At 37.1% G+C, this 27,247-nt stretch overlaps 1 pseudogene; it reads left to right on the top strand.

The window, feature by feature from the left end:
• Positions 1 to 113: 113 nt before the first annotated feature.
• On the top strand, positions 114 to 26,974 carry LOC124521110 (40S ribosomal protein S4, X isoform-like; annotated as a pseudogene).
• Positions 26,975 to 27,247: the final 273 nt, after the last annotated feature.

Here is a 27,247-nt window from a genome sequence, read left to right as displayed (position 1 = left end):
TTTCTTTTTGAGGGCAGACCCTCATTCAGGCTCTTCCACGTGGCTGTTGGCAGGAGGCCTTAGTTCTTCACTGTGTAAGCCTCTCTTTAGGGCTGCTTGCGTGACCTTACAACATGTCAGCTGGCTTCCCAGAGAACAAGTGGTCCAAGGTGAGCCTGGGTGGCTCAGTCGGTTCGATGTCTGACTTCAGCTCAGGTCATGGTCTCACAGTTTGTGGGTTTGAGCCCTGCGTCGGGTTCTGTGCTGACAGCTTGGAGCCTGGAGCTTGCTTCAGATTCCCTGTCTCCCTCTCTCTCTGCCCCTCCCCTGTGTGCTCTGTCGGTCTGTCTCTCTCTCAAAAATAAATAAACATTAAAAAAAAAAAAAAAAGAACAAGTGGTCCAAGAGCAAAAAGGATAGAAGTCTTTTATGAATTAGGCTCAGAAATCACTGGACAGTGAGTTCCTTCACTGTGCAGAAGCTTTTTATCTTAATGAGGTCCCAATAGTTCATTTTTGCTTTTGTTTCCCTTCCCTCTGGAGACATGTCAAGTAAGAAGTTGCTGTGGCTGAAGTGAAAGAGGTTGTTCCCTGTTTTCTCTTCTAGGATTTTGATGGCTTCCTGTCTTATGTTTAGGTCTTTATCTATTCTGAATTTATTTTTCCAGCACTATTTGCTGAAGAGACCATCTTTTTTCCATCGGATATTCTTTTCTGCTTTGTTGAAAATCAGTTGACCGTGCATTGGTGAGTCCATTTCTGGATTCTCTGTTCCGTTCCATTGATCTATATGTCTGTTTTTGTGCCAGTACAACACTGTCTTGATGATTATGGCTTTGTAATACATCTTGAAGTCTGGAATTGAGATGCCTCCAGCTTTGGTTTTCTTTTTCAACATTACTTTGGCTATTTGGGCTCTTTTTGTTCCATACAAATTTTAAAATTGTTTGTTCTGTGAGGAATGCTGGTGTTATTTTGATAGGGATTGAATTGAATGTGTAGATTGCTTTGAGTAGTATAGACATTTCAACAATATTTGTTCTTCCAATCCATGAGCATGGGATGTTTTTCCATTTCTTTGTGTCTTCTTCATGGTGAATGGCTCTTTTAATGTACTGTTGGATTGATTTCCTAGTATCTTGTTGAGAATTTTTGCATCCATGTTCATCAAGGATGTTGGCCTGTAATTCTCCTTTTTAGTGGGGTTTTTGTCTGGTTTTGGAATCAAGGTAATGTTGGCCTCATAGTATGAGTTTGGAAGTTTTCCTCTTATTTCTATTTTTTGGAAGAGTTTGAGAAGAATAGGTAGTAAATCTTCCTTAAGTGTTTGGTAGAATTTGCCTGGGAAGTCATCTGGTCCTGGACTTTTGTTTATTGGGAGTTTTTTTGATTACCAATTCAATTTCATTGCTAGTAATTGGTCTGTTCAAATTTTCTATTTCTTTTTGACTTAGTTTTGGAAGGTTATGTGTTTCTAGGGTTTTAGCTATTTCTTCTAGGTTGTCCAATTTGCTGGCATGTAGTTTTTAATAATATTCTCATAATTCTTTGTATTTTTGTGGTGGTGGTTGTTATTTCTCCTCCATTTCTGATTTTGTTTATTTGAGATTTGAGTCCTCTGTCTTTCTCTCTCTCACTTTTTTTTTAAAATAAATCTGGCTAAAGGTTTATCAATTTTCTTGATCTTTTCAAAGAACCAGCTCCTGGTTTTATTGATCTGTTCTGTGAGTTTTTAGTAATAATATTTCATTTTTTACATTTCATTTTTTCTCTGCTCTATTTATTATTTCCTTACTTCTACTGGAATTCAGGTTTGTTCTTTTTTCCAGCTCCATTAGGTGTAGAGTTAGATTGCTTATTTGAGCTTTTTCTTGCTTCTTGAGGTAGACCTATATTACTATAATCTTCCCTCTGAGAATAGCTTTTGCTGCATTCCAAAGATTTTGGACCATTGTGTTTTTGTTTTCATTTTATCTCCATACATTTTTTGGGGGGGGGGATTCCTTTTTAGTGTCTTGGTTGACCCATTCATTGTTTAGTAGTATGCTATTTAGCTGCCATGTGTTTGTGTCCTTTCCAGATTTTTTTTTCCTGTAATTGATTTCTAGTTTCATACCATTGTGGTTGGAAAAGATGTATGATATAATTTCAATCTTTTTGAACTTATTGAGACTTGTTTTATGGCCCAGCATGTGATCTATTCTGGAGAATGTTACATGTGCGCTTGAAAAGAACGTGTGTTTTGCTGTTTTTGGATGGAATATTCTTTTTTTTTAAATTTTTTATTTTTTTTAATGTTTATTTATTTTTGACAGACAGAGAGAGACAGAACACAAGCGGGGGAGGGTCAGAGAGACACGGAGACACACAATCCGAAGCAGGCTCCAGGCTCTGAACTGACAGCACTGAGCCTGATGTGGGGCTCGAACCCACAAACCGCGAGATCATGACCCCAGCCGAAGTTGGACGCTCAACTGACTGAGCCACCCAGGTGCCCCTAGATGGAATATTCTGAATATATCTGTTAAGTCCACCTGGTCCAATGTTTCATTTAAAGCAATTGTTTTCTTGCTGATTTTCTGTGTGGATGATCTACCCATTTATGTAAGTGGAGTGTTAAAGTCCCCTACTATTATTGCATTACTGTCAATTTCTTCCTTTATGTCGGTTAATAGTTGCTTTATATATTTATGTACTCCTATATTGGGTGTGTAAATATTTATAATTGTTTTATCCCCTTGTTGGATTGTTTCCTTTATCATTATGTTGTGTGTATCTTTGTCTCATGTTACAGTCTTTGTTTTAAAGTCTATTTTGTCTGATACAGGTATTGTTATCCCATCTTTCTTTTCACTGCCATTTGCATGATACATGTTTTTCCTTCCCTTCACTTTCAATTTGTACGTGTCTTTAGGTCTGAAGTGAGTCTCTCATAGGCAGTTTATAAGTAAGTCTCGCTTTTTATTTATTTTTAATTCATTCATTCATTAAAGTAATTAATTAATTACAATTAATTAATTAATTAATTAAAATAAGCTTCACACCCAGCATGGGGCCCAATGTGGGGCTTGAACTCACGACCCTGAGATCAAGACCTGAGCTAAGATCAAGAGTTGGATGCTTAACCAACTGAGCCACCCAGGCGCCCTGGGTTTTGCTTTTATATCCATTTAGTCACCCTATGTCTTTTGATTTGAGCATTTAGTCCATTTACATTCAAAGTAATTATTGATAGGTATGTACTTATTGCCATTTTGTAACTTGTTTTATAGTTTTTGTAGTTCTTCTGTTTCTTCTCTTGTTCTATTCCCTTGTGGTTTGCTGGCTTTCTTTAGTGATATGCTTGGATTCCTTTCTCTTTATTTTTTGCATATCTAATACAGGTTTTTGATTTGTGATTACCATCAGGTTTACATATAACTTCTTATGCACATAGCCGTCTATATTAAGTTGACAGTTGCTCAAGTTTGAATCCATTCTAAAAGCACTAAATTTTTACTCCCCTCATGTTTTATGTATATGATGTCATACTTTTCATTCTTTTATTTTTTAACCCCTTGACTGATTTTTATAAATATAATTGATCTTGCTGCTTTTGTGCTTTAACTACCACACTGATTTTATAAGTGATTAATCTACTGCTTTTATTATGTTTGCATTTACCTGCAAATTTTTTCCTTTCATAAGTTTCTTACCCCTAATTATGGCCATTCTTTCCACTCAAAGAGTTCCCTTTAACATTTCTTGTAAGGCTGGTTCAGTAGTGATGAACTCCTTTCTTTTTGTTTGTCCAGTAGACTATTCTTATTTGTAGATTGTTTTCCTCTTAGCACTTTGAATATATCATGCTACTGCCTTCTGGACTTCTGCTGAAAAATCAGCTAATATACTTATGGAATTTCTTTTGTATATAGATTATCTTTTCTCTGCTGCATTTAAAATTCTCTATCACTACGTCTTGCCATTTTAGTTATTATGTGTCTTGGTGTGGAAATCCTTGGGTTGATTTTGTTGGGGGCTTTCTGTGCTTCTGGGATTTGTTTCCTTCCCCAGATTAGGAAAGTTTTCGGCTATTATTTCTTCAAATAAATTTTCTACCCTCTTTTCTTTCTCTTCTCCTTTTGGGCTCCTTATAATGTGAGTGTTATTATGTTTTTAAAATTTTTTTTTTCAACGTTTATTTATTTTTGGGACAGAGAGAGACAGAGCATGAACGGGGGAGGGGCAGAGAGAGAGGGAGACACAGAATCGGAAACGGGCTCCAGGCTCTGAGCTGTCAGCCCAGAGCCCGACACGGGGCTCGAACTCACGGACCGTGAGATCGTGACCTGGCTGAAGTCGGACGCTTAACCGACTGCGCCACCCAGGCGCCCCTTTTTTTTTTTTTTTTAATTTTTTTTGAGTGTTATTATGTTTGATGATGTTGCTAAGTTTCCTTTACTTATTCCCATTTTTTATTATTTTATTTTCTTTTTCCTGTTCAGATTGGTTGCTTTCCATTTGACCATTACTCTGAATTCCTTATCAGGAATTCTGCTTATCTCCATTTCATGGAGCTCTCTTGCTATGATTTTGTCTTGTTCTTTTATTTTGGACATATTCTTCTGTCTCTCATTTTGTGTAACTCTCTGTGTGCCTATGTATTAGGGAAGTCAATTACATCTCCTGATCTTGAAAGTAGTGGCCTTATGAAGACGAGGCCCTGTGATGCCTTCTAGCTCACTGTCCCCTGTTCACCAGAACCAGGCACTTCAGGGCTGTCTCCTATGTGGGTTGCATGTGCTCTCCTATTGTGACTGAGCAGCATTTGCCTTCTGTCCAGTTGGTTGCAATGGCCCACTTTGCATGTTGTGAGCATACTGGGGAGGGTTTGTTCTCTGAGCTGGTAAGAGGTCAGTCTGGGGCTTGTAGTTGGATATAGCCTATAGTCTACCAGATGCCTGCCCCCAGTCCATCTGTTGGACCTTCAGGGTTCTCTCCCTGCTTTATCATGAGACACTTTTGTTGGTGGGTAGGGTGGGCAGTCAGACCAGATGTCTGCCCCCGTCCACTGCTGAGGCCACAATCAAACAGGTGTGTGTGGTTATCTTCCCCTCTCCTTGGGGCTTGAGTCACTTTGAAGGGACTCTTGCTGATGGGATGGTTTGGATGGGGTGGATCTGCAGGAGAACATGGGCATAGGGTACATAGTGTTAGCAAAGTAGGTTGTAGGATGTTTGGGCCAGTTCCTGCAATTGTCTGGCTATCTAGTTTGGGCAAGGGAGAGAAATGTCACCCGCCAGCTCTTTTGTTCTTAGAGAAGTATTCTAAAGATCCTTGCCCCTCCAGTGCATGTTCTGAGATCAATAAATAAATCTTCTTCATGCATACCCCAGGCACTTTTTAAGTTGCTGCTTCTTAGCTGTAGCTCAGTGGGGTTATTTGTTATGCTGGCTTTTTAGAGGCTGGGACTCAGTTTCCCTATCGCTCTCCAGTTCTCTTAGAGCTAAGTCCATGATTTTCAATGTACCTGGAGTTAAGCTTTGCTGACTGTAAATACAAAGTTAAGTGCCACTGGTTTTCAAAGCCAAATGTTATGGGGACTCATTTTCCCCTGCAAGGCTTCCTTGCCTGGTGTGCCTGGTGTGGAGTCTGCTCCTCTCCTCCATGCCTGTAATGTTCCTCTCGTTTGTGGTTAATCTGGTTCTTGACTGCATCTCCAGACCTCCACTCTTTCTATATGACCTCCACTCTACTATTAATTGTGGAAAGTCGGTTCTGTCATTCCCTGGATTGCTTTCTGGGTTGGCTGCACTGATGTGGCTATTATCTAGGTGTGTCCATGAGATGGGATGAGTTTGTGATCCAACTGCTCCTCATCTTCCCAGGTTGGGTCCAAGATACATATTTAAAAATAGTTTTGGGGCTAAAGAAGAAATCAAAATCCAAGTTAGAAAGTACTTAAATTTGATTGTGGAAATACTATATTTTTAAATTTGTGGGATGTAGCTAAAATACTACTTAGAGGGAACCCTATATTAGAAGAGAAACAGGCTGAAAATTAATAAGCTAAATAGCCATCTTAAGATGTTAGAAAAGAAGTAAAAAGAGGTGTTATACATGAGAGCAGAAATTAATGAAACAGAAAGCAAACATACGAAATATAAGATTGACAAGCTAAAAGTTGGTTCTTTATAAAGATTAGTAAAATTGATTAATCTCAGTCTGATTAAGAAAGAAAACACTAATATTCAAGATCAGGAATTCAAAGGAGGATATCATTTTAGATCTTACAAACACTAAAAAGATAAGTAGATATTTTTGACAACTTTGTACCAATAAAATTGAAAATTTGATTGACACAGACAAATTCCAGTAAAAATGCAACTTGATAAACTTGTAGTAGGAAAGGAAATCTGAAGAGTCATATTACTATAAAGGACTGAATTTATCATTAAAAACCTATCACACACACACACACACACACACACACACACACACAGAGAAATATCCAGGCCCAAATGTAATAAAATATGAATTTTGCCCAATATTTAGGTAGAAAAAATCCAAATCTTGTAAACTCTTCCAGAAAATAGAAAACGGGGGGCGCCTGGGTGGCTCAGTCGGTTAAGCGGCCGACTTCGGCTCAGGTCATGATCTCACGGTCAGTGAGTTCAAGCCCCGCGTCGGGCTCTGTGCTGACAGCTCAGAGCCTGGAGCCTGTTTCAGATTCTGTGTCTCCTTCTCTCTGACCCTCCCCCGTTCATGCTCTGTCTCTCTCTGTCTCAAAAATAAATAAACGTTAAAAAAAAAATTAAAAAAAAAAAAGAAAATAGGGAGAAACTTTCAAACTTGTTTTATAAGTCTAGCAAAATCTTGAAAAAGTTGAAAATTTAGAAAACTCCAACAAGGACAAAATGGGAAAAGAAAATTAAGGTCAGCTTCAATTATGAACATGGATGCAAATATCCTAAACAAAATAATTTTAAAACAATTCAGGAAAATATAAAAAGATAATATATCATGGTCAAATTGGATGTATGTGAGGATTTCAAGGTTGGTTTAACATCAGAAAATGTGTTAACATAACTTACCAATTAGTAGATAGAAGGAGAAAAATCATAAGATTGTCACAAAAGATGCAGAAAAAGAATTTGATTAAATTCAATATCCATGATTTAAAAAGTCCTCTTAGTAAATTAGGAAGCAGGCAGCTGCCCCAATCTATCAAAATCTATCAAAATTTACAACAGGTTTAAGTTTAACTGGAAAAAGTGAAAAGATTTTCCTTTTCAGGTGGGAGAAAGAAAAGGGTGTCCACTTCTGTTCAACATTATATTGGACATCCTAGAAAGAGCAGTAAGTCTAGAAATAGAAATGTGTAGGAGTGGGGGGAAAATGTCATTATTCACTAATATTAATATTATGAACTTAGAGTTTGGCAAAGCTCCTGGGTTCATAAGCAGTTTATGAAGATCAGATTATATTTCCATATATCATTAACAAGCAGTTAGAAAATGGAATCTAAAATGGGCAATATTAGCATTAGCATGAAAAATATCTACTAAAACAGATCTTATAAAAAAATGTGTAAGACCTTTATGCAGAAACCTAAAAACACTACTGAGAGAAATTTTAACAGACCTAAATAAGTAAAGAGATGTATTATTTTATGGAATGGAAGATCCAATACTGTAAAGCTACTAATTTACCCAAATTGGCTTATAGATCTATAAATTTAATGCAGTCTTAGTCAAAATAATAACAAAAATTGTGTGTGTGAATTGACAAGGTAATTTAAATTGATACAGAAATAAAAAGCTAAGAATAGATGAGACACTCATAAAGAAGAATTTGTTGAGAGAACAATCAAGACATCTTTAAGTATTAGAAAATTTTAAAATATGGTATTTTGGCACAAGGATCAGAGAATAAACCAATGGAATAGAATAAAAAACCCAGAATAGACTCATGCATATGTGAGCACTTTATTCATGACAAAAGTGACACTGTATATCAGTGGGGGAAAGATGGTCTTTCAATAAATGTGTACGAAAAATTGATTATTGTTATGGAAAAAAAGAAATTTAGGCCCAAACTCATATCCACACACAAATATAACTCCAGATGGAATAAATACCTAAATGAAAAGCCAAGTAATGAAGTTTTGAAAATAATATCTTCATGGTCTCTGGCAATGGAGAAAGTTTTCTTAAAACACAAAAGCACTGAGGTTAAGAAAAGGATTAATTTGACCACATTAAAATTAAGAGTCTGTGTTGATAAGAAAAAACCTTTAAGATAGTAAAAAGGCAGTATTGAGTGGAAGAAGAAAGCAGCAACATATTTAACTAAGAACTCATAACCAGAATATGTAAAGAACCCTACAAAATTAATAAGGAAAAGGAAGGATAACCCAACAGAAAAGTGGGCAAAAGACCTGACCAAATCCACAGAAGGGATATCTGCATAGTTAAACCTATACAAAAGTGGAGAATCTCATTAATAATTAGGAAAATGCTGAGTAAAACAATGAGATAACACCAAATGAGATAACACTCATTATCCAAAAATGAGATAATCTTTGTCACTAGATTGACAAAGAGAATCCTGAATAATTAAAAAGTTCAAGAAAAAATGGAAGAGTAAAACAAAAAAAAATATTACATTGATAGAGCTAAATCCTACCACATTAATAATTACATTAAATATCAATGGACTAAACACTGCAGGTAAAGGATAGAGATTATCAGACTGGATTAATAAAGCAAGATTTACTCAATTATATACCATCTGTAAGAGATTAACTTTAAATATAAAGACAGATAGGTTGAAAAGAAATGGATAGGAGACATACCATACAAACAATAATTATAAGCAGGTTGGAATGGGTATATTAATATCAGTTAATATACCTGACAAAACTAGCATCACAAAGGAAGGCTACAGGGTAATTTCACACATCATTGAACAGACCTTAAAGAGAATAATGACAGTTAGAATCCAGTAGCACATTAATGCAGTAATAGTTCATACCCTCTTGGATTCATACCAGGAACACAAGTACAGATTAATAGATGAAGGGAGAGAAATGATAGGAGTATTTCTAGGTGCATATGGGTATTTTACAAATTTTAACATCTATTCTTTATTTAAAGAAAAAAATACCTTGTCTGGGAGAAGAATCCATTTCCAAGCTTCTTCAGGCTGTTAACATTCAGTTCCTTGTGATTGTAGGGCTGTGGTTCCCATTTCCTTGCTGGCTATCAGCTGGGAGCAGCTCTCAGCTCCCAGAGGCTGTTCATATTCCTCAACATATGGCCCACTCCATCTTCAAAGGTAAAAATGGCATGCCAGATCCCCCATAATACTTGGAATCTCACTGCCTTGCATTTCTGCTATCAACTGGAAAAAACTGTATGCTTTTATATGGCTCATGTGGTTAGGTTGGGTCCATCTAGATAGTCTCTCTTAAGGTCACTGATTTGTATCCTTAATTACATCTGAAAAATCCTTTTGCCATGTAGCCAATATGATCACAGGAATAACATTATGGGACAGAGAGCAATGAAGCTATTAGGATTCTGCCTGGAACTGAAGTTCAGAGGATCAAGGACAAGACTGGAAGATGGCATATGTACAAGTCAGCAGAGAGGTACCATGAAGCTGTGAAGAAATGTTAACAACACATGATTCTTTCTCTGTAATCAATCTGAGTGGAAAAAAATTGTTCTCACAAAGAAAAAGAGTTAAAAGATGAAAAAAAATGGGGGATGGCTGTAAGTTACAAATACTAAATTGCACATTTTTTGAACAAATCAATAATTATATTAATTATATGAAGACTATTCCAAAATTCTAGTCTCTCACCAAGATTTTTATGTGGGATAATTTGGAGATGTATATCTTAAAAACCTATAAAGCTTTCTTAAGTATCTCTCAAAAGTGGTTTCTACACAATAAGAAAACCCATCAAATTGGCAGTATGTTTGTTTTTCTTTTTCATAACCCATTGGTACAAAATGGGTCACTGAGGCTTTTTTCAAGGGACCAATGGAAGTCATTCTGCTACTCTATAATTAACCATTTCACAATATTAAACTAATAGGAAGTACTTGACTAATTTTATTCTGATACAGGACAATAATGCTACACAACACTTATTTTAAAACGTTAAAGCGTATTTTTTTTAAAGTAAGGTTTAATAAATTAAGGCTTAGATAAGTTTCTATGTGAAAAAAATCCATTTTATAGTATTAGGATTTACTAAGTAAGCACAGACATGTTTTGTGGAGAGCTTACATTGTATAGTGTATTATTTTGCATTTTAAGGATCAGTTGTCAGACACACGCCCAAAATAATCTCTGACACATAGTACCCAGTTCACAGTAGTCCAACCCATTATAATTTGATCCTTAGACACTGAGGATGTCAGTTTGTTACTTAGAAGCTATCATCTTTTTTTTCAACTTTTCATACATATAAACATAATCTGAATAACAATAGCCTGAGGAAAAGGCAATTTTCCCACTCCATCTATCAATTACAAGCCTCCCTTCCTTATTTATACACCTCCAAGATTTTAAAAAATGTTTTGATAATATCAGCTGGAAAAGCATGGAAATTAATAAGAACATACTCGTATCTACTTGGGTTTTCTCGGTTTCATTTTCATAACAGACTTTCCGTAATAATTTCCAAGGTTTCTATGAGGTGGAAGAAAGGCAGAGTGTGATCATAGAAAGCGCCCTATATTGGACCCAGGAGGTCTGCATTCTGGGACTGACTGCTACTACCTATTTGGGTAATCTTGAACAAGTCTCTTAAACTTTTTCTGGCCCTAGTTTTTCAATGCATAAAATAGGTTGTCTTAGATCATTGTTTCCCAAAGTGTGTTTCATTCATGAATGGTTGTGCTAAAGAAAGTTTGGGAAAATTGGATTAAACTGAGTTAAAGAGATTTCTGTAGTTCAAGACTTTGCAGAACTTTTAATATGCCAATGTGTATTGTGAATTTCCAGGGGGAAATAGATTATTTAGGATCTTTAAACTTGCCTAACTATATAACTCTTTTATTGAAAAGCATGTAATAGAAACACTGTTGAGAAATGGTGAACCGAGTTATTTCTGGATTACTTTCCAATACCCTGGTTCTATAATGATATCCAGACCATTGTTGTAAGCCTTTAGGGACACTCACATCTCAGTATTAGACTTTAGGTCTGTTTTCTTAGAAATTTGTCCAGGAAGCAAGAGTTGCACGTAATTGGGTTTGCAATTAGTAACATAGAATTGAATCCTAAAATATATTAGAAGGAAAGTATAGAGATGTATGCCATTACTGACATTACTAACACTTGTGGGTAAAGTAGCTTTTTGACTACAAGAATGAAGAGTTTTAAACTTGGTATTAATATTTTGCTCTGACTTTTTATTGAAGTTGTTGAAATAAAAGAAAATTGCTATTTTAGCTTTTTAAAGGGTGATTATTACAACTATTAAAGGAAGAAAAAGATTTATGAAGCCAGCAATCCTTAATAGCAAATAGACTTTTCTCAGCCATAAAAAAGAATGAAATCTTGCCATTTGCAACAATGTGGACGGAACTAGAGAGTATTATGCTAAGTGAAATAAGTCAGTCAGAGAAAGATAAGTACCATATGATTTCATTCGTATATGGAATTTAAGAAACAAAGAGATGAACAAAGGTTAAAAAAAAGAGAGAGAGAGAGGGAAACCAGAAGACAGACTCTTTTAACTATGGAGAACAAACTGATGGTTACTGGAGGGGAGGTAGGTGGGGGGATGGGTTAAATGGGTGATGGAGATTGAGAAGGCACTTGTGGTAAGCACTGGGTGTTATATATAAGTGATGAATCACTAAATGTTACACCCGAAACTAATATTAAACTGTATGTTAACTAACTGGAATTTATTTATTTATTTATTTATTTTAAATGTTTATTTTCTTTTGAGAGAGAGAGAGCACTAGCAAGGGAGGGGCAGGGAGAGAAGTGGACACAGAATGTGAAGCAGGCTTCAGGCTCTGAACTGTCAGCACCGATCTTGATGCGGGGCTTGAACGCACGAACCATGAGATCATGACCTGTGCTGAGGTTGGGCACTTAACCACTTGAGCCACCCAGGTGCCCCAACTAACTGGAATTTAAATAAAAACTTGAAAAAAGAAAAAATTCAGCATATAAAAATAACAAATAGACTTTAAGTAACAAATAGATTTTTCATTAACTATTCCTATCTAATTTTTCAAGGAGTGATATGTTTGCACATTATTTGCAATTGAAAATGATTATTTTTACACCTGCTAAGTGGCTCCACTGTTATTTTTGAGATATCTGTTTTTTTTTTCTTTTTGTATCATGGAAACTTGTAGTCATTAAAAAATTTTTCGACAGTGATACCTGTTTTGAACACATTTTACTGACATTGGATTTGACTTCTTGTGGTACCCCTTTGGCAGACATTTTAGACAAATGTCCCCCGGGTTATCATTGTATTTCACAGGTCAGTAAGATATATATTTCTAAAATTGGGCAAGGGAGTTTCCCAACTTATAAATTTTGTCAAGTGAGCAAAATAAAAGCAAATAGCGAAAACTGTTAATAGAAAAATGTTAATAGAAAAATAGTTTTTATTAAGTGCTTTTCAATAAAAGAGTTGTATAGTCAGGCAAGTTTTGAAAATCTTGAATATTGTAGTTCCCATTTGGAAATTTAAAAGGACCTAGCAAAAACCTCAAATGACAAACAAACAAACAAAAAGCAACCAGCATCTACTATCTCCAAAAGATAAAAAAAAAAAAAAAGAGAGAGAGAACATTCTAACACCATGATTTTGGAAAGGATATAACATCAGAATAAATGGGTTATTTCCATTTTATTTTCATAAAATATTAACTGTGTTGCTCCCCTTTTCCTCAGTCTCACATGGAGAAGGGAAAATCCTACTACAAAATTTCTTTGGTCCAGGGAACAGCTATTGTTTCCAATGGAGCGTGAGGAGCTTCCTCCCTGGAGCTGGCTGAGATCCTGGTCTGTACACGACAGGCCCAAGTCAGTACTCTGCCTCCACTAGTTCAGAAGCCACTTCTATGCTATGGTGTTTGAGAGAGGAGGTAGCTTTTGTTTGTTTGCTTGTTTTAACATCCCTCTTTATTTCTTTTACACTTTCTTTTTCTTTTATCACCACTTTTCTTCTCCTTTTGCCCCCTTCATTGACACACAGTTTGTTCCCCTGGTTCCTTTATCCTAACTGGAAAACTCAGAATCAGAATTACATAACACTCCTTCAACTACAGCAAAGCAATTCAGACGCTGATTTCTCCATGGGAGGAAGTCAAAGGACTGGTGGTTGGGCAGGATTGATGGTTGTCCTAAATGCCCATTTTGAATTGGGTACCTTAAACTACTTTCACTGTTGCCTCAGCCTTTGCATTCCCAGCAAGGAAGCACTTTGAGTCAATTATTCTTTGAAACATTACTTTTAGTGCCACTGAGAGTTGGTGACATTTTCCTTGGTTGCCTCTCATGACCTATTTATAATAACTGCTTTAAAAATATGCCTAGTTTGACACTTCAGAGTCTATCAGAAATATGGGAGCATGAGTAGAAAAGAGTATGGGCACTAACAAAAAAATAAATAAGCCCAAGGTATATTTGTTAGCATACAGGAATAATCTTGAAATCTAGACCTCTAAATAGCAGTCAAGGTGAGAACAATTGAACTGTATCTCCATTTCACCATATGGTTAGTGTCCAAAAGGCCAAGAAGAGGTCAGTCTGAAGGGGCACAAAATGGGGAACAGCACAAGTCCATTTGTGTTTGGATTGGCTGACACAGCTATCTGGGACCAATCCCAGTCCGTAAGGTGAGGATAAGTGCCCCTGAGAGCATGGAAAAAACATTCCTTAAACATTATACTATTGATCCACATGACCTCTTCACCCAGAACATCCACAAGTCTATTTGTTCATCCTGTGTGAGTCCCAGGTGCTGGAAAGTTGTTCCCTGCATCACTCTCTAGATCCATGATTCTTCACACGTCAAGTCTGCAGTGGCCCTCTGGAACATCGTGTATGATCCCTTCATGGAAAAACAGTGTGTTTCATGCGCAAGGTCCAAAAATGGCTGGAGAGGTAATCCTTTCTGAATAGCTTAACTGTTATGAGGAAAAATTTTCTAACTATACCAAATTAGGTAAAATTCCATTCATTGTATTATACATGATTGTACATGAGAATTCTGTATGTTCAAGGGTCTTTATGTTTGTGTTCATTGTATTGTGTTCTGTCCTAATTCAACAAAACAGTTTTGAGCATCTACAATATGGCAGGCACATTGTCCTATAATTTAAGAGGAATTACTGGTGCCTACCTACCCCTTCCTCCTAAAAATTCTGAGAACTGTGCCTGAACTTGGACTTCATGGTCTCTGGCTCCATACATTATGATCATTCTCTAAATCTATATGGAATGAATCTTTCTGAATAAAAACCTTTAAAAAACCTTTCCAGTAAAGAGAATGTTTAAAACTGTCAGATGGTAATTTTAAGGGGGGGGGGCAAGTAGAGGTGGGTTAGTTTATTTCAACATTTGAGTTACTTCTTATGGAAACACTGTGGGTTTTAGCATTCATTAATATTGTTATAGTGTTGCCTACTTGTACATCTGCATAAAAGAGACTCAGTATACAAGAGAATCATCTATCTCTATCTATCTATCTATCTATCTATCTATCTATCTATAGTCTATCATTTTTTAAAGCTTATAAGCTCTGCTACCAATTATATGGCTTAATAAGATGATAAAATTATAGCGCCTGGTGGTACCTTAGAAATGCTCCAGTCCAGTGCTTCTAAATCATTGTTGAGGGACCCAAGGCTCTGAGCCACTGGGATTTGCTGTGGGCTACTGCCCTTCGTGTGTGTGGGGTCCATTGTGCCTACTCGCCTTTCTTTTTAAAATTGCAACAACATGGCATTATAAAGGCATTTGTGGGGATGCCTGGGTGCCTCAGTCGGTCAAGCGTCCAACTCTTGACTTCAGCTCAGGTCTTGATCTCAAGGTCTTGATCTCAGGGTGGTGAGGTCAAGCCTCTCACTGGGCTCTACAGGAGCCTACTTAAAAATAAATAAAAAGACAGAAAGAAGAAAGAAAGAAAGAAAGAAAGAAAGAAAGAAAGAAAGAAAGAAAGAAAAGAAAGAAATATATTTGTGATGAGTGCTTCCAGGTTTTCTACCAGAAGAAGCTTTGGTGAGGAAACAGGATAGACATGGGGGATTGCAGTTACATTTTTTGTTGTTGTTGTTCACCTTAGAAGATACATGAATATACTTGGAAATACAGGGTGTTTTAAATTTTTGTGGTGTTTTAAAGATGAATAGTTACACTGTTTTAGAAGCTGAGCCCTTCCCTTACAGAGAGCGCACAAAGGGCTACTGGTCCATGTTTCTGCTTGGCTCAAAGGCATTCCTGTCCTGCTGTTGCAGCTTTGGTCATTTCTAATTTTCCCTCTGAATCTAGTCTCTTTTCTCTCAACACTATACCTTTGAGTTAAGAAAAAACTTAAAAGAACTTACCTTGTATGCTGACCACACTGAGAAGGCAGGAGTGTTGCAGTGTCCTCAGCAGGCCGGGGCGCTCATACCTTTGAGAGCCTTGGCTCCCTGGAGGCGCTGAGAGGACACAGAGCCAGAGAGCTTCACAGTCACGTGCAATGCTGTGCTCCCAAGTTCACACTGTCACCTTTTGAAAAGCATAGGTAACTTTTCTTTGTGAAAATAAGCATATATAGTACATTCATTTGTTGTTCTTTCTTTATGGTTTATCAGAGATTTTATTTAATCAGAGATTCAGTCATCTATGGATCTTTTAAAAAATCATCCTCCCCCCAAAAAAATCAGTTTGCTTATGGCAAATACAGAGTAACTAACCTCTAGTCACAGGGAATAACTCGGCCTTGAACCATAATCTAGAGAAAGGAGATTTTCCTTTTCCAGTACTGAATACCTCTGTAACTATTTGCATGTCTTTTCTTGTTTACCCAAACACTTCTGCCTGATTTTAAGAAGAGGGGACTAATATTTAAGGGACATTTGTAGCTCCTGTTGTTCTTAGCCAAGCAGAGAGTCACATAGACTAACTTACTTCTGCTTTTCTTCTTACACACACACACACACACACACACACACACACACACACACAAAACATCAACATTTTGAGATGAGCAGAGGAAGAAGAGCTTAGAGAAGGAGGTGGAAATGGAGAAGAGAAGAAGAGTCCACGAAGTCCCAGTATGTCTGAGCATGAAAAAGACAGTAAAGGAGAGAGGGTAGGGTGGGAGAGATGGTCACGGCAAAAGAGGAGAGATTGCAGAGATAAGAAAAGAGCAGGAGAGAAGAAAAAAACATACAGGAAAACAAATTAGACAAGCCCTTGATTTGATTTGGAGTCATTGACACAATGACTGTTTCCTCTGGCTCTCTCCCCTCCCTTGAGAATGCAGGTCAGACACGTGATGGTCTCTCCCTGCACTGTGAGGGAAGCTTCGTGCTGTCATCATGTGCATTTTCTTCATTGCTTTAATGACTGCTCATGGGGATAGGGTTTCTTTTGGGGGCAATGAAAATTTCCTGGAATCAGATAGTGGCACAACTTTGTGAATAAATAAAATCTACTGAGTCGTACACTTAAAAATCAATAAAGAAGAAAAATGAGATTCAAGCCATACGTTTTTTTTTAATTTTTTTACATTTATTTTATTTTTGAGAGGCAGAGAGAGACAGAGCACAAGTGAGGGAGGGGCAGAGAGAGAGGGAGACACAGAATCTGAAACAGGCTCCAGGCTCTCAGCTGTCATCACAGAGCCTGACGCGGGGCTTGAACTCACAGACCATGAGATCATGACCCGAGCCGAGGTTGGATGCTCAACCAACTGAGCCACCCAGGTGCTCCTACTTCTTTTCTAATACTGTTTTCCTCAGAAATGGGAGACCAGGTAGCCTCCCTTCTCTCCCCAGTTAAAAAAGACTCATGCTTGAAACATTGATTCTTTGACCTTGACAAACAAACAAACAAACAAACAAACAAACAAAAAAGCATCATTTGTTGTAGGTGTTTGTTGCTCAAGCCTGACTTCTGGGATTTTATTCCATTTGCCCATAGAAGTGGGGGCTACTCTATGCAGCTATATAAATGGTGAGTACAGAGTAGATCTAATGTTTTCAGCTGCATTGACAGACAATTCTGATATGAGAAATCACAATGAGCTTGCAGTTTTCTAAATAAGTGGTCAAAGTCAACCGAGCTTCCATTAGTTGTTTATTTTAATAGAAATGACCTCTGTGTTAATCCTAGAACCCCCAATCGAGGAAGGGAAAGAATGTCTTTTCCTGCGTTACTTTCCGTAAGAACATGGTTCATCCATGTCCTACCTAAAGCAGGAGCCCAGTAATTTCTGATCGAGATGATGACAGCACAGCTATCCACTTGGTGCCTTCATTTCTCTGTAAATAACATATGTATCATGTGTCTTCCTCCTTTCTTTGGAGGAAAATGGTCAGGACAATTCATAGTACAGCTTGAAACTTGTCTTTCTTAGTTGATCAATTTTAAGTGTATAACTCTTTAGATTTCAGTGTATTTTAGTATGTTCACAAAATTTTGCCACTACTGAATTCCAGAAAATTTTCATCACCCCCCCAAAAAAGCTCTGTATCCACTAATAGTTATTCCTCATTTCCCACTCCTCCAGCCTCTGGAAACTATTAATCTGCTCTCTGTCTCTATGGATTTGTTTGCTCTGGACATTTCATAACAGTGGAATCATACAGTATATAGTTTTTTTATCTCTGGCTTCTTTCACTTAGCATAATGTTTTCAAGATTCATTAATGTATTAGCATATATTAATATTTTATTCCTTTTAAATGCAAATCAAATCCACAATGAGATATCACCTCATACCTGTTTAAATGGCTAAAATCAAAACCACAAGAAATAACAAGGGTTGGTGAGGATGCAGAGAAAATGAAAACTTTGTGCACTGTTGCTGGGAATGCAAACTGGTGCAGCCACTGGGGAAAACAGTATGGAGGTTCCTCAAAAAATTTAAAAATGGAATTACCATATAATCCAGTAATTCCACTACTGAATATTTGCCCAAAGAATATGAAAATCCTAATTCAAAAGGATATATTTACTCCTATGTTTATTTCAGCATTATTTACAATAACCAAAATTATGGAAGCATCCCAAGTGTCCATTAACACATGAATGGAAAGAGAAAAAGCGGTACATGGATACAATTGAATATTACTCAGCCATAAAAAAGAATGAAATCTTGCCATTTGCAACAACATGGATGGACCTAGAAGGTATAATGCTAAGTGAAATAAGTCAGATAAAGACAAATATCATGTGACTTCACCCATGTGTGGAATTTAAGAAACCAAACAAAGAAAAAAAGAGGCAAACCAAAAAACAGACTCTTACCTCTAGAGAGCAAACTGATGATTACCATAAGGGATGGTAGGGATGGATGAAAGAGGTGGTAAGAGAGAGGGAGACACAGAATCTGAAGCAGGTCCCAGGCTGTCAGCACAGAGCCTGACACAGGGCTTGAACCCACAAACTGTAAGATCATGACCTGAGCCAAAGTCAGACACTTAACCGACTGAACCACGCAGGCGCCCCTATGTTGCAGGATTTTAATTTTTACCAGAAATGTATGAGAGTTCCGTTTCCTCTGCATCCTTTTCAACACTTGATATTGTCTACCTTTTTGATTATATAGTCATCCTAGTGGGAGTGATGTGATATCTCATTGTGGTTTTAATTAGCATTTCCCTATACACAAATGGTGTTGAACATCTTTTCATGTGCTTATTGGTCATTTGTGTACTCTTTCTGCCAAATGTCTTTTCAGATCTTTGCCCGTTTTTAAACTGCGTTGTTTCTAAACTTTGTATATTGTGTCTTTTTAAAATAAACTTTTAAAGGACAGTTTTAGATTTACAGAAAAATTGTGAAGATTCTACAGAGAGTCCTGTATACCCTCTACCTAGTTTTCCCTTTTATTAACATCTTATGATACATTTGTTACAATCAGGCAACCAATACTGATGCATTATTATTGACTAAATCTGTATTTTATTCAGATTTCCTTAGCTTTTACCTAATGTCCTTTTTCTATCCCAGGATCCCATCCAGGACGCCACACTGCATTTAGTTGTCATATCTCAGACTCCTCTTGTCTGTGGCAGTTTCTGAGATGTTCCTTGGTTTTGATGACCTCAACACTTTGGAGAAATACTGGTCAAATGTTTCAGGGGATGTACTTTTATTGGGATTTTCTGATATTTTTTCTCATGATTGGACTGGGATAATGTGTTTTGCAGGGTAAGTTCACAGAGGTGAAGTGCTATTTTCATCATATTCTATGACATGGCTTATCATTGTTGATGCTAATTAATGTTGAGACCTGCCTGAGATAGTGTTTGTACAGTTTCTTTCCTCTCCGTTTCCATACTATACTCTTTGCAAGGAAGTCACTATGCACAACCCACATCTAAGGAGTAGGGAGATATGCATCACCTCTTGAGGGAAGAATATCTACATAAATTATTTGGTATTCCTCTGTGCATGAGATTTGTCTCTTCTTATCATCTATCTAGCTATCTAGCTATCATCTATTTATAGTTATATGAACTCATAGATATTTACTTTATATTTTGGTTTATAATGCAATACTACTTTATCTCTCGTATTGCTCAACTGTTCCAACTTAAGCCATTGAGAGCCTTTTCAGTTGGTTCCTGGGTCCCTCTGACATATCCCCATCATTGTGTGTGTGTGTGTGTGTGAGCACTTCCTTACTTTCTGGCACTATAATATGCTCCAGGGCCATTTTGTGTACGGTATTTCTTGCAGTTGTAGAAGCAACCATTCCTCCAAGGAGTCCTGTTCGTTTTATTGATGCCACCGAAGAATGGTATTAAAAACCAAGATTTGGGTTCAAGAATGTTTTTCTTTAAGTTTATTTATTTATTTTTGAGAAGGGGGTGCTGGAGGGGCAGAGAGAGAGGGAGAAAATCCCAAACAGGCTGCATTGTCAGCACAGAGCCAGACATGGAGCTTGAATTCACGAACCGTGAGATCATGACCTGAGCCAAAATCAAGAATCAGACATTTAACTGACTGAGCCACCCAGGTGGCCCTCAAGGATTATTTTTATTTTGTTGCTGAATTATAAGACTTCTTTATGCATTCATTATGCAATTCTTTAATTGTATATAAATGATTTATAAATATATATCTTTTTCCACTCCTTGTGTTTTATTGTTCTTTATTTTTCTTTATTTATTTTTAATGTTTATTTGTTTAAGAGAGAGAGAGAGACAGAGTGCACGTGGGGGAGGGGCAGAGAGGGAAACACAGAATCCGAAGCAGGCTCCAGGCTCTGAGCTGTTAGCACAGAGCCAGATGTGGGTCTCGAAGTCACGGACCATGAGATCATGACATCAACCAAAGTCGAAAGCTTAACAACTGGGTCACCCTGGCTCCCCTCTTTTTATTTTCTTGATTGTATCCTTTGAAACATACAAGTTCTGATTTTTTTCTAATGTTTATTTATTTTTGAGAAAGAGGGAGAGACAGAGCACAAGTTGGGGAGGGACAGAGAGAGAGAGAGACACAGAATCTGAAGCAGGCTCCAGGCTCTGAGCTGTTAGCCCAGGGCCCAAGGTGGGGGTGGGGCTCAAACTCACAAACTGTGAGATCATGACCTGAGCCTAAGTCAGACACTTAACCGACTGAGCCCTTAGGCGCCCCTACAAGTTTCAATTTTTGATAAAGTCTATTATTCTTTTGTCACTTGTGCTTTTTGGTATATCTAAGAAATGACTGCCTAATCCAAGGTGATGAAGATTTATGCCTAGGTTTTCTTCTAAGAGTTTTACAGCTTTAGCTTTTACATTTAAGTCTTTAATGTTGTGTTAATTTTGTGTTAATTTTTTATTTTGTATTTTGTGAAATAATGGCCCGACTTTATTCTTTTGCATCTGAACATCCAGTTGTCCCAGCATTATTTGTTGAAAAGACTATTCTTTCCCCACTGAATTGTCTTGACATCCTTATGGAAACATAAGGGTTTATTTGTGGATTCTTAGTTCTATTCCATTGATCTATATGTCTTTCCTTAAGCCAGTACCTCACTGTCTGGATTACTGTTGTTTTGTTGTGGCTTGAATCTTGCAGTAATATAATTAGCACAATGCACTTAGTTGTCCTATTGGTGAGTGGTGAGAGGCTGTTCAGTCGACTTCACTCAGAGCTGTCCTGATTCTTACTGTGCTCTCTAAACTGGACTGGAATCTTTCTTCACTTGCTGCAGTCAGAAGGTAGGAGGTATACACAGGAACCGTGAAATTCTTTTATGGCATAATGACATGGTGTGACATTGGCTAGATCTGTAAACTGAGTAGCTTGAAATAGATACAGACAAAGCCACAAGCAGGATAAAGGGAGGGTGCTTTGGTATAAGAAATAAAATTCATGCTTAGTTTGCTGTTTTTTGAGAAGCTCTTAGAGCTAGCTGCTCTCCCCAGATGCATAGCTCAAACGGCTGCAGGAAAGGCCACTCTGCTTTGCAAATCACTTCTGCTTGGCTCTCTGCTCCCAGGACTTGGCTCTGTGAGGTCTTCTGTAAGTGTAAAGTGGAGGCAAAGTGTTTCTTAGTGTCCATAGAAACAAATCTATTTTATAGGGATGCTTCATAGAGACTTGTTAGATGCAATGCTTATACCACAGTTCTGTATCTGAAAACAAATGATCTTTTTGGTGTTGAGTCATTATCTCCTTGTCTAAATTTCCATTGACATTGATCAATTATGAGTTGTATATTTAGGGTACCTGGGTGGCTCAGTCGGTTAAGCGTCTAACTTCAGCTCAGGTCATGATCTCACGGTTCGTGAGTTTGAGCCCCACGTTGGGCTCTGTGCTGACAGCTCAGAGCCCTGGAGTCTCTTCGAATTCTGTACCTCCCTCTCTCTCAGCCCCTCCCCCTACTTGTGCTCTGTCTCTCTCTGTCAAAAATAAACTTAAAAAAAAAAAAGAATTATACAGTTAAATGGTAATTTTGAATGAGTTTCCAGAGGCTGAATTGTGGACTAATATGAGTGAGAAAATCCTGGGGACCACAGTTTGGGGGGAAGCCCCCACATTTTGGTGGTCTTTATCTCCAGGAACCCTACTACACTTTTACTTTGAAAGTCTGAATATTAATTCACCAATTTAATTCACCAATTAAAGACAGAGATGGTCAATGTGGCTTAAAAAAATAAGACCTAACTATAAGAAACCTATTTTATGTGTAAACATTCAGATAGATTATAAGTAAAGGATGAAGAAAGACATACCATGCTAACATTAATCAAAGAAAGCTGGAGTATCTCTATTAATTTCAGGCAAAGCCAACTTATGAGCAAGGAAGGTTATCAGGAATAAAATGGGGCCTTATATACATGATATTATACACATGATAAAGGGTTTAATTCTCCAAGAAGACAGTACAACCCTAAACATACATATACCTAACAATGAGCATCAAAACACAGGAGTCAAAAACTGATAGAACTGAGAAGAGCAATAGACAAATCCACGATTAGAGTTGGACACTTCAATGCCCCTCTGCTAGTAACTCATATATCAAGCAGGCAGTGAATCAGTAAGGATACAGATAACCTAAGCAGGGCTATCAATCAACCAGATCTAATTGACATGTACAGAATACTCCATCCAACACCAACAGAATGCGCATTCTTCTCAAGCTTACAGGGATCGTTCACCAATATGAACCATATTTTTGGTCATAAAACACACCTTCATAAATTTAGAATCATAGAAATCATACAAAGAATATGCCCAGATAAGAATTAAATTAAACTAGAAATCAATAACATAAAGATAGCTGGATAATCCCCCAAATATTTGGATATCAAAAAACATTCATATAATTAATCCATGAGTTAAAGAAGAAGTCTCAAAGAAATTCAAAAATATTTTGAATTCTACTTGAAAGAAACCACAAAGGAAAAGATTGAAAAAGTTGACCACACAAACAATAGAAACAATAAAAGCTTTGGTTGTCAAAAATTGTAACAGAGAAAATGGAAAAAAACCAAAAACAGCCAGCTGAGAAAAATATCTACAGCAAATATAAATAGAATATACAGTTTTTTAAAAATCACTCAGACCTCAATAGATAAATGGCATGAGCCACCAGTTCACAAAAGAGTCTAATAAGCATAACAAAACATTTAACTTTACTAGAAATAAAAGCAATACAATTTTTCTTATTAAATTATCAAATATTTAAAAGATAATACTATTCTAGTAAGCTATACCTTTGAGATTAGAGCACTATACTGAATGTATGCTGAAATCCATCAAAATTCTATGCAATGTTGATAGGCATTTTGTTATAAAGACACTTTTATACCATGCTAGTGATAATTTAAATTATTGCAACCTTTCTAGAAGATATGGCTAGTTGTCAAGAGCATTAATAGTGTTCATATACTTTAAAAAATGTTTATTTACTTATTTTTAGGGAGAGAGAGAGTGCGTGCATGCATGAGAAGGGGAGGGGCAGAGAGAGAGGGAGAGAGAATCCCAAGCAGGATCCCCACTGTCAGCTCCCCACTGTCAGCCCCAACCCAATTTGGGGCTCAAACCCATGAAATGTGAGATCATGACCTGAGCCAAAACCAAGAGTCGGTCACTCAACTGACAGAGCCACCCAGGCGCCCCCATCTGTTTTGTTTCTTTAAATGGATTTCAGCATACATTCAGTAAAGTGCCTAATCTCAAATGTATAGCTTACTAGAATAGTATAATTTTAAAAATATTTGATAATTTAATAGGAAAAATTGTATTTCTTTTATTTCTAGTAAAGTTAAATGTTTTATTATGCTCTTTCGTGAACTGGTGGTTCATGCCATTTATCTATTGAGGTCTGAGTGATTTTTAAATATCTGTGTGTTTTATTTATATTTGCTATACTTATTTTTTGTTTCTTAAATTCCACATGTGAGTGACATCATACGATATTTGTCTTTCTCTGACTTATTTCACTTAGCATAATACACTCTAGTTCCATGCACATTGTGGCAAATGGCAAGATTTCATTCTTTCTGATTGCCAAGCGATATTCCATAGTATATATATACCACATCTTCTTTATCCTTCATCAGTCAAGGGCATGTGGGCTCTTTCCATAATTTGGCTATTGTTGATAGTGCTGCTATAAGCATTGGGGTACACGTGCCCCTTCAAATCAGTATTTTTGTATCCTTTAATGTTCATATACTTTAATCCAGGATTTCCACTTCTAAAATGTGAAAAAATTGACACACAATAACATGCTTTATATAAATGAAAATTTGGAGCACAAAAATCCATAATAGATTAATGCTTACACAATTATGGTAAATCCAGTGAGATTTTAAGAAACTATCAAATATTGGTATAACAAGTTTTTTGGTGATAGTATATGTTTTTAAGAATGAACAGGGGTGCCTGGGTGGCTCAGTCAGTTAAGCAGTTAAGCGTCTGACTTCAGTTCAGGTCATGATCTCATGGTTTGTGAGTTAGAGCCTCAAATTGAGCTCTGTGCTGACAGCATGGAACCTGGAGCCCACTTCGGATTCTGTGTCTCCCTCTCTCTCTGCCCCTCTTCCACTCACGGTCTGTCTCTCTCTCTCTTTCTCTCTCAAAAGTAAATATTTTTTAAAAAAGAATGAACAATATACAAAGTTATAAATATACTGTAAACACAATTTTATATTAAAATGTATAGAAAAAGAAAATAAGGAATTATGGCAAAGTAATTACTGCTATAGTATTGCCTCTAGATATCAGAGTTATAGGTCATTTTTTTGAGTCATTGTTTTTGGCTTCTTTAAAATTTTTTGGCACATTGCATATTTTCTAAGTGAATATTCAGTACTTCAATAATCAATAATAAAATGAGTAAACAAAAAATAAACTCCAAGTTTCTGGAATCCTCTCTTTCCTCTTCTTTTTTTTTTTTTAATGTTTATTTATTTTTGAGAAAGAAAGAGAAAGAGGGACAGAGGATCCAAAGCAGGCTCTGCACTGAAAACAGAGAGCCCGATATGGGACTTGAACTCATAAACTGTGAGATCACGACCTAAGCCAAAGTCAGGTGCTTAACCAACTGAGCCACCCAGACACACTTCAAATGCTGTTTCCTGTTACTCCTCTTGCTGGGCTTTAAAGCATCTTCCAAGGTGAAGGTCAAAGGCCATCTCCTCTGTGAAACCCTTCTAGACCCTCAGACAGTCATATATCCCTTTGTGTTTGTTAACTCTTTCCATGTAGTTCTCTCACTCATTGCTCTCACTAGACTGAGGAGCAAGGGCCATGTTTTGTCATCTTGTCTTCCTGGTACTCAGAACGGCATCTAGTAAAAAACATCTAGTACAAAACAGATATTTAATTAATCATCATTATGATTATCAAATGGCTCAGTTCACTATTTTCCTGATTGTTTTGCTGGAGATTCATATCCTTTCCCAGCTGATATTCCTGAGAAACCAGAGAACTAGAAAGCCATGAGGGCAAAGACATTTATCAGCCCCATGAAAGACTGGCTTTCATTTTCCTGCTCATGGCTTCATGATTAGAAGTTGGATCCAAGATATGAGTGTCATTTCTGTCCCTGGAAGAAGAAACAGCATCATGCTCTGACACAGAATGAGTAGTTTGTGGTTATTTCTGCCACGGCTGAACTCTGATCTTTCTTTTCTATTGTGAATGGACTAGACTGTTCGAAGTAAAATCAGCTGAAAACCTTTAGGCAAAGATGTCTTCACATCTTAGTTCTCTTCATTAGCTCCCTTAAGACCTGGTCCTGAGAGTAGCCTTTCTCGATTCAGGTCTGTAAAAGAAGATGGGCCTACATTTTCTTCCTCCATGAATGCCTAGGAAAAAACCTTTCCTACACACCTGTATGCTAATGAGGTAATTACAAAATGCATTAGTCACTGTGGCAAAAAGAGCCCAAACTTTGATGATGCTCAAGGCTGTTTTTCCTCCTAAAAATGAAAACGAGGTTAAAAAAAAAACAACCACCATGAGCTAAAAGTATATACATCACTGCATATACTTTTCATGCCTAGTACAGTTGTGGCTCATGGTCCCAAGCAGCATCTGAAGCGCATAGCACCTCCAAAGCATTAGGCGTTGGATAAACTGACTGGTGTATTTGTGCCTCATCCATCTACTGGTTTCCATTAAGATGAGAGAATATCTCCCTCTTATCATTTTCCTAAGGAACAAACTTAAGTATGTGCTAACAGGAGATGAAGTAAAGTAGATCTGCATACAGTGTTTTATTGAGACTGATGGCAAGTCCAAACTGATATAACCTATCCTGCTGGTTTTATGGATGTCATCAGCATTGACAAGACTGGGGAGAGTTTCCATATGATCTGTGACACCAAGGGTCACTTTGCTGTTTGTTGGATTACACCTCAGGAGGCCAAGTGTAAGTTTTGCAAAGTGAGAAAGATCTTTGTGGGGACAAAAGGAATCCCTCATCCAGTGACCCATGATGCTCTCACCATCCTTTAAACTGATCCCCTCATCAAGGAGAATGACACCATTCAGATTGATTTGGAGACTGAAGAAATTACAGATTTCATCAAGTTTGACATGGGTAATCTGTATATGGTGACCAGAGGTGCTGACCTGGGAAGAATTGGTGTGATCACCAACAGAGAGAGACTACATCTGTTGATGTAGTTCATGTGAAAGATGCCAATGGCAACAGCTTTGCCACCTGGCTCTCCAACATTTTTGTTATTGGTAAAGGGGAAAAAAACATGGATTTCTCTTCCCCATGGAAAGGGTATCTGCCTCACCATTGCTGAAAAGAGAGACAAGAGACTGGTGGCTACACAGAGCAGTGGGTAAAACAGTCTCTAGGTGACATAATTGGAAGTCTTTATACTTAATTATAGATAATACAGCATGAAAAAAAAAGTATATGTATCACTGAATGACATGAGACCAAAGCGAATGACCTTGAATCCAAAGTGATGCGGTCTTATTCTACACATATGTCCAGAACAATAACAGTGGTTCTTTTTTCCCTGGGTGATAGTTAATGTGTCAACTTGGCTAGGCATTGGGACTCAGATATTTGATAAAACATTTTTCTAGATGTTTCTGTGAAGGTATCTTTCA

The sequence above is a fragment of the Lynx rufus genome, unplaced genomic scaffold (genome assembly GCF_022079265.1).
Source record: "Lynx rufus isolate CCGP_SWC_20201006 ecotype Redwood Valley unplaced genomic scaffold, mLynRuf1.p SCAF_3, whole genome shotgun sequence".
Taxonomy (NCBI): domain Eukaryota; kingdom Metazoa; phylum Chordata; class Mammalia; order Carnivora; family Felidae; genus Lynx; species Lynx rufus.
This window is presented reverse-complemented; position numbering and strand designations above follow the sequence as displayed.